A 7,605-nucleotide genomic window follows, 5' to 3' on the forward strand; every position below is an offset into this window, starting at 1 on the left:
GGCCAGAAAGGGCTAACTACATGGGCCCAATTAGGGGGATGAATGTTGGCCCAAACGGGTGCCCTTAGGGCTGAGTCTGGGCTCAGTTAGGGGGCCCAGATGAAGCCTTGATGGATCCCTTATGAGGCCAGTATGGGGCAAACATTGAGGGGCCAGAAAGGGCTAACCACATGGGCCCCATTTGGGGGATGAATGTTGGCCCAAACGGGTGCCCTTAGGGCTGAGTCTGGGTTCAGTTAGGGGCCCAGATGAGGCCAGTAAGAAATGACACTGAGCTCTAGCTGAAATGGCATAAAATGACATAAATAATTACATAAACAATTTAATAGTTGAAATAAATAGTTTATTGCATTATAAAATGTTAATGTTAGCAACTATTAAAAATAATTAAAAATACCGGAATACACTAAAACAATTTTTAAAAAGTAAAAGCAATACCTGTAGCAAAGATTTTAACTGTGAAAATTGATCCTATAATATTATAGTATACTATGGAAAATGCATTGAGTCAACAAAAAAGTTGTGAATGATAACATGAAAATCTATAACAAATTTATAAAGAACATAATTCAGGATCATCTACAGAAAGTACAAGTGCTGTATAAAAATTATGTTTAAAGCAAACAGTTTTGACAATCATAAAAACAACAACAATAACAACCAAAAACAACAACTTAGCTTTTGTAATTATGTAAAAAAAATATTAAAAAAAAAAAGTAACAAAAAAAGTATTGAGTTGGTGGAATGTAAGCATTATGTACACTGAAATAAGTAAAAGCATATTCATTTAAATATTAATTGTAATAACAAATTGCTTAAAATGGCAAATTAGAAATAAGTTTTTAAAATATGGATGCTTATATTTTTAAAAATACAATAAGTACTTATACCATAAAATTTTTTAAAAAATATAATGGCTACCAAATTTATGAAATTTTAACATGTACAAAAACTTGAATAGCCTATACAGAAACATATAAATTATATATAGAATGTAATTCAGAATTATCTAAACAAAGTATGAGCCTGCTGTATGTAAATTGAAAAGCAAACTGTTTTCACAATCATGAAACAAATGTTTTTTTTAAAAATTAACATCAGATTATGTTGTACCGGTAGTTCTAAAGAAAAAATGACCAAAACAAAAATAAGCTACCTGTAACAAGTTTGTGAAATGTTAGCAATATAAACACTGAAATTTTAAAAACATACATTTAGAACATAATTGAACATTAAGTAAATGACTTAATTTGTTTAAAATGAAATAAATGTGAAACATACTTTTAGAAAAATACCAGTGCTTACTTTACAAAAAAAAAATAAAAAAATAAATACAAAGAATAATTAATAACCATAAATATATAAATTTAAACAAGTAAAATATAATTAGAGAATGGTGCTTTTTAATCAATAGGGTCTACATGCACAAAAACCCAAAGATGAGTCTGTTCGAGGTAAATATTCTCAAGACCTCGCCTAATTTTAGATGATAATATCTTAAAAAAAATATAGGTCATGTACGTTACCCAGTACCAAAGAAAAAGTGTGTGCTCAACAATGAAAACTATACATTTATATATACCGGTAGCTCATGTTTATAATTTCAACAAAATATTTTTTTCAATTTTGAGCAGAGTAACTAGCTGCACTATCATATTCATAATTTTTTAACAGTGAATATTCTATGTAAGTAAGAGCAAATGTTTCAAGCTACTGTTCAAAAACCAGTAAACAACAATGATGCTCATATGGTACATCATCTGTAACTGTCAACTTATAACCTTATGTTGTAATAAAAGTAAAGTTCCCCTTTTCAAACTTAGCATCTATAGGGCAAATGATGTTAAGGCCATCAGTTTCTTTGGCTAATGGTTAACAAGCAGGGTGTCATGTGGCTAGCTAAACAACTGTCTTTACTTTCCCCAGCTAAAATCAGGTACCAGTATCCATCAGAGTTAGGGTGTCTTAAAAATCCCAATTTTCACTGAGATTCTAATTCGGGTCTGGAAGCCAAATGCTTAACCACTTAGCCACCATGCCTTCCTTATGTTGCTATAGCTGAACGAAATAATTAATGGTGAACATAAATATTTATAATAAATATATGACAAAACTAATGTGTATTTGAAAAAAGCACAGTACCGGTAATCAACAACCAAGAACCACTACATGTTTTATGTAATGCACCTACATAGTATGTTATTAAACTAACAAGATCCAGCACATGTTTGAAATATTATATTTACTTATTTCTTTGTTGTTAAGTCTAGATAGGTAGTTTTTTTTTCCATTAGTCATTAGCTCTAATATCTGTAGTATGTAAATAAATTTGCTTGTGCATCTTACTTTTTTTAAACATTTATAAACTTTGATTAGGTTTGTTTGTAAAATGTTTTACATGTTTGGGATCATCCTTCTTTTTTTTACGATTTCTGTGCCATCACATGTGCCAAGTTCAAGTACTTTCTCTAAGTTATTTGACAGACTTGGGTAACTCACTTGAATAATCTAAGAAGAACATAAAAAAAAAAAATTAAAAAAAAAAATATATTCCTATGATTTCAAAATGAAATGTTCATATAAAACATACAAAAAACAAAAACACAATGATTTTCACTTTTTCCAAACCAAAAAATGCTGACATTATCTATTCATGATTTGTGTATGCAGGCTTCTTTAACTACTGTATTTTCGCACATGTACATATCCTGCACAAGTTAAAAAAAAAAATTTAAAAAAAATATATTTTTTTTAATCTTACAACTCGTATCATATACCAAACGTGACTTGGCGTAAACTAACAGTACATTAATTGTTGTTTATCTGTCCCTCAAGATGCAATTGAGATTCAGTTGTTCCAACAAGTGATAACAGAGAGTTCAAAATTCTGTGAAATATGAGCCTACCATCATATGTATAAGTAGTATGTTTTTCCAATAGAAAGTCACTGACATAGTTATCTGGTGATGGTGGAGAAAACATTTTACAACCACACAGCGAATTATAGGAGGTATAAAGACCTATCAGTTTTCACACAATGTTCATAAAAAATTAAAATACTTATGAGCCTCTTAGGTTAGGTTGACGCAGCATTTGATCAAGAAATGATTTGAAAGAAAAGTAACAATGCAATTGTGGCATAAAAAAAAATTATAAAGATTATGTTAGTTAAAAATATGGAAATAAAAATTCATACCTAATATCCATAATTTGGATTGAAAATTCAATACATTTATTTTCTGTTTGTGCCATGTCCAGTCCAGCCAAGTTATAATCCATACTATTGTTCTCTTAATGCTGTTTTCACTGGATAGATCTGTACGACAAAAAAAAAAAAAATATATGTGATTTTATCATCATATGAGCCCAAAAATCACAAATAAAACAAATCAGAGATCTGTATTGTGTTTTATTTTGTTTAATTATAATTCTACTGTATTTAAATAGCTATTTATATGCATCAGATAGATAATTCTTATAAATTATAAATGAAAATAGCACTGCGCAGAAAAATATTTCCTAAAATTTAATGACTATAACTACTATAAGTTTCATAAACTTCATAAAAAAACAGTTTTAACCTTTTTGTAGAGCACTGGCAATTAATCATTTTAAAATGCCTTAATTTAAATGCTTTAAAAATTAGATTGTAAATGAAAAATTTCTTGCTTCGGACAATAAAATAAAAAAGAAACCTTGCGATTTTTTTAGAAGTTATTAAAAGATTTTTTACTTGAATTTTTGTGCAATAATAGCTCATCATTTTAAAAATATAATGTACTTATTTATTAACTATTAATTTACATGTATATTAATAGAAAAAAAACAACACACAGAAAAAAAAAAATTATTAGTTCGCTGAGCTAAAAATTTGAAAAAAAAATTGTAATATTATATTTAATACTATTTTTTAAAGTAATTAAACTTTTTACTTTAAAATTTGCAGATTACAAAATCATTATAATAAAGACACATTCCCTCTCCATAATCTAGCATTCAAACACTATAAAAGTTAATCTAAATGAAAGATTCCTATGTGTGATTCTAAAAATAGCTTGTGATAGACAGAAATGGACCATTTCCAGTAAATCACAGTGTTGGTTGTTACTAAAAATAGATTTTAACCATCAACTTTGAAAATCAATATCTAAAGAGTGCGCAAAGCTACAAAGTTCAAACTTAGCAAACAGATATATATTAACATGCTAAATTCAATAGAATTAGTGAGATTGTTGTAACCATAAACACTTTTATTTTATTTAAAAAAGAAAATGTTACCCTTCTTTGTCTTTGTTAATTTTAATATCAAATATCTTTAAAGTGCGCCAAGAGAATTTAATGAAATTTGAAATATACACATTTCATAATATGATAAATTATTGTAGCAAACAGCATTGTTGTAACTTTTAGAGGAAAAAAGTTGTAAAAATGTCAACTTTCACATAAACTTTTGTTAAGAAAAATTTAACAGATTGGCTTCAAAAGCAAATAAAAATGATCTCTGATATCTTATGTTTACAAAAAGTAATAATTAGTCCTCAAATCAAATACAATATATGCTAAAACTTTGATGGAAATGACCACCCCTAAAAAAAGGGTAAAATGTGCTGACACACTTTTCAGCCATTTTTTGGGAGAAAAAAAATTGATCTAGGTCAGTTTATCGAAGTACATATTCACATAAATATTTTACATCCTAAATCCTACAATATAATATGGCCTTACCAAATTTTCATGAGAATCTTCATCCTTCAGTTTCACTTCTATTTCCAACAGTGATACATTATTTGCCATTTGGAATTTTGCTTCATACCCAATCCTGATTGTATTTATCTCTGCTTCTTTTAATTAATGAGTCTGTACTGCACTCAAATCTTTTCTCCAGTATCTCTAGAACATGTTCTGCAGACAGAAAATAAAATAAGTATTAAATAAATTTTACAAGTAAATCTAGACTGCTAATATAAATTATTCAGGAAATCTGGATCATCAGATTTGTATACAACATTTTTGGCTTGAAAATATTGTAAAAAAAAATTACCAGTTTGATCAATAACATCAATGGAGCTCTTGTCTCAACTTGAGTCTTGACTAAAAGTTATTTTCCAACATGGTCCACCTTGAAGAATATGAAAAAATATTAATATAGTAGCCTAAGTATAGTAATAATTTTTTTAAACTTAATCAATTGGTAATTATAATAAAATTGAGTAGTAATAATACTTTATATTTTAAATTAAATACCTGTACTCATTGACTCTTGGACAGATCCAGCAAGAAGTGATCATAGTGATGCCATCATTCTTTCACTCTTTGGTTCCAAGAGTCTGAAAATCATTTTTTTTTAACATTTCAATTTTTTTAAATCAAAGTCACACATGAGAAATATTAAATACATAGATCTACATAAGGCATAAGCAATATAAAGATAAATTATAAATTCTGCACAACATATTGAATGACAAGATTATTGACTAGTTTCAGTATAGTATAGTATAACATTGTTAGATTTGCTTTTACAAGTATATACACAAATGTATTTATAGGCCTACATTTTGCATTTAAATTGAAAATAGATCTCAAGAACTCACGTATTTTAAAATATTAATTTTAATGGTTGAATTTGGTTTTACTATCTTTTCTAAATTGACTTTCTAAATCTAATCTCTATTAAGGTTCTAATAAACTGTGAGACACGCCACGGGATTCGAATGATTATAATTATTATTTCAAACGGCTTTCCTTGAGTCACTTAAAATAATTATTTGTGCCTAGTGACGGCCTAGTCTGACTAGACTTAAACTTAAACCAAAAAAGCACATTCACAAACAAAAATGACATTAAAATTAAATGTAGATGTAGATTCTAGTATTCTAGATCTAATCTACTTTAATTTATCCAGACTTAATCTCTATAAATAAGTATAAAATAATAAAGTAGATCTAATTGTCTAATAAAATAAAAAGTACCTTTGCTTGACGCACACATTCCAAAGTTGTTAGAATAGAGTCGAGTTAATCACAAATCAACACAATCTTGAAGTAGATCTATGAGTACTATGACTGGAATGGGATGGTCATGGTGTTTGGTTCTGGCGCTATTTTTCTTAATGATGCAATAGGCTGTAGCCTATCATGTAGACCTGTCTCTGGTTGGTCAATTGTAAGTAAGCCACGTGACCGGGTAGCCTACACATTGACCAGCGGCACAGTCTTTCTCCCCCCCCCCCCCTCAGGACTATAATCTTCTCTAATACTGTATTAGTAGTGTCTCTTGTTGAATATTTAAATTGTTTGTTTTATTAACGCTAGTATTTCGATACCATAAAGCAGTGTGCAGCATTTGAACAAATGATGTGAGGATGTGTTGGTTCATCTCGTGACCTCATCTACTTGACTACCGTACTTACACAAATTGCATTATAGACATTATGATTAACGAAGATGGTTCTTACAAAGTTAGATTGCACGATTTAAAATATGGATCTAATTAATTTTATATATATTTTAAATCTTAAATATTCTAGAATGGGGTATACAGTAGATATTACTAGATAAAACACTGACACGTACATAGTCTACAACTATGGCTACAACACATTTGCATGCCTCTTGATTTTTTTTATGCTCTTTATCTTCGTAGAATCAGTCATCGATAATATTTACGAACTGTGCCTATAATGTAGTTTATTAGATCTGTCATGTAGCATGTATTTTGAGTCATAACTTTTTTTTAAATGTATGAAACTGAATAGCAAATCCTGTCGTTCATATCATGATCTTGCCAGTTATATCTTATACTTTAAAATAAAAATTCCTTGAATTATATTTAAATCATAAGATAGTTTTAGTTACGTGTTTCATTATATTTGAATGTTATTGACCTAAACATTTGTGTAACTCATAAAAGAAAGAGATCACAAGGTCTATTACGTCAACAAAAAGATCGAGTAAAGAGGTGGTACGAAAAAGATTTACAGTGAGAGTCAGTGAGCCTTGACCTACTGACCATCAGTGTGAACACGTGTACTTTCTTGCTTGATAGCACGCGTTCTATGCAACGAGCAAGGAAAACGTCAAACACGTGTTAACCTAAGCTGATCTTTATTTGTAGGAATTTTACACGCACTCGATCTTTATAAATTGATATCTATATTTAAATATAACTGAGACAAACATTTAAATCAATATAAAAGCATTCTTACTAGTCATGTTTCAAAACGACTAAATAAATTCAAACAAGATTGGTAAAACCCCTATTGTTAATATTCTTTGCTTGTGTAAAGTTTGTTTACATTAAAAATATCTACCGGTACTGGAAACTAGCATTATAGGCTACATTAAAACTTTTAAAATCGGCTTATTACCAGAAGATGCAATAAGAATTGCAATTTAAATAATTTATTTATTTGAAATCTAATTGAACAGTGCAACTATACACAATTACACTAAATCAGATCTGTAGTACGAATGGTTAAAATATATTTAATACATGTTACAGATAAAACGTAAAAAAAAAAAAAAAGAAACCAATGCTGTGCTTGTTTAACTGAATCTGTTGATTTTCTATGTTAACCTAAATATATATATATATATATATATATAT

General features: G+C 28.6%; 1 long non-coding RNA gene across 2 annotated transcripts; it reads right to left on the reverse strand.

Moving 5' to 3' along the window:
- Window positions 1-329: 329 nt before the first annotated feature.
- Window positions 330-6,411, reverse strand: LOC129925226 (uncharacterized). 2 transcript variants are annotated; one of them, XR_008777024.1, is made up of 6 exons: window positions 5,970-6,411; window positions 5,245-5,327; window positions 5,042-5,091; window positions 4,726-4,902; window positions 3,197-3,316; window positions 330-2,508 (listed from the first exon to the last, which is right to left on the reverse strand). It is a non-coding gene; the product is annotated as an uncharacterized LOC129925226 (long non-coding RNA). The 2 variants fall into 2 exon arrangements; XR_008777023.1 differs by having other exon boundaries at window positions 5,042-5,119.
- Window positions 6,412-7,605: the final 1,194 nt, after the last annotated feature.

The sequence above is a fragment of the Biomphalaria glabrata genome, chromosome 3 (assembly GCF_947242115.1).
Source record: "Biomphalaria glabrata chromosome 3, xgBioGlab47.1, whole genome shotgun sequence".
NCBI classification, from domain to species: domain Eukaryota; kingdom Metazoa; phylum Mollusca; class Gastropoda; family Planorbidae; genus Biomphalaria; species Biomphalaria glabrata.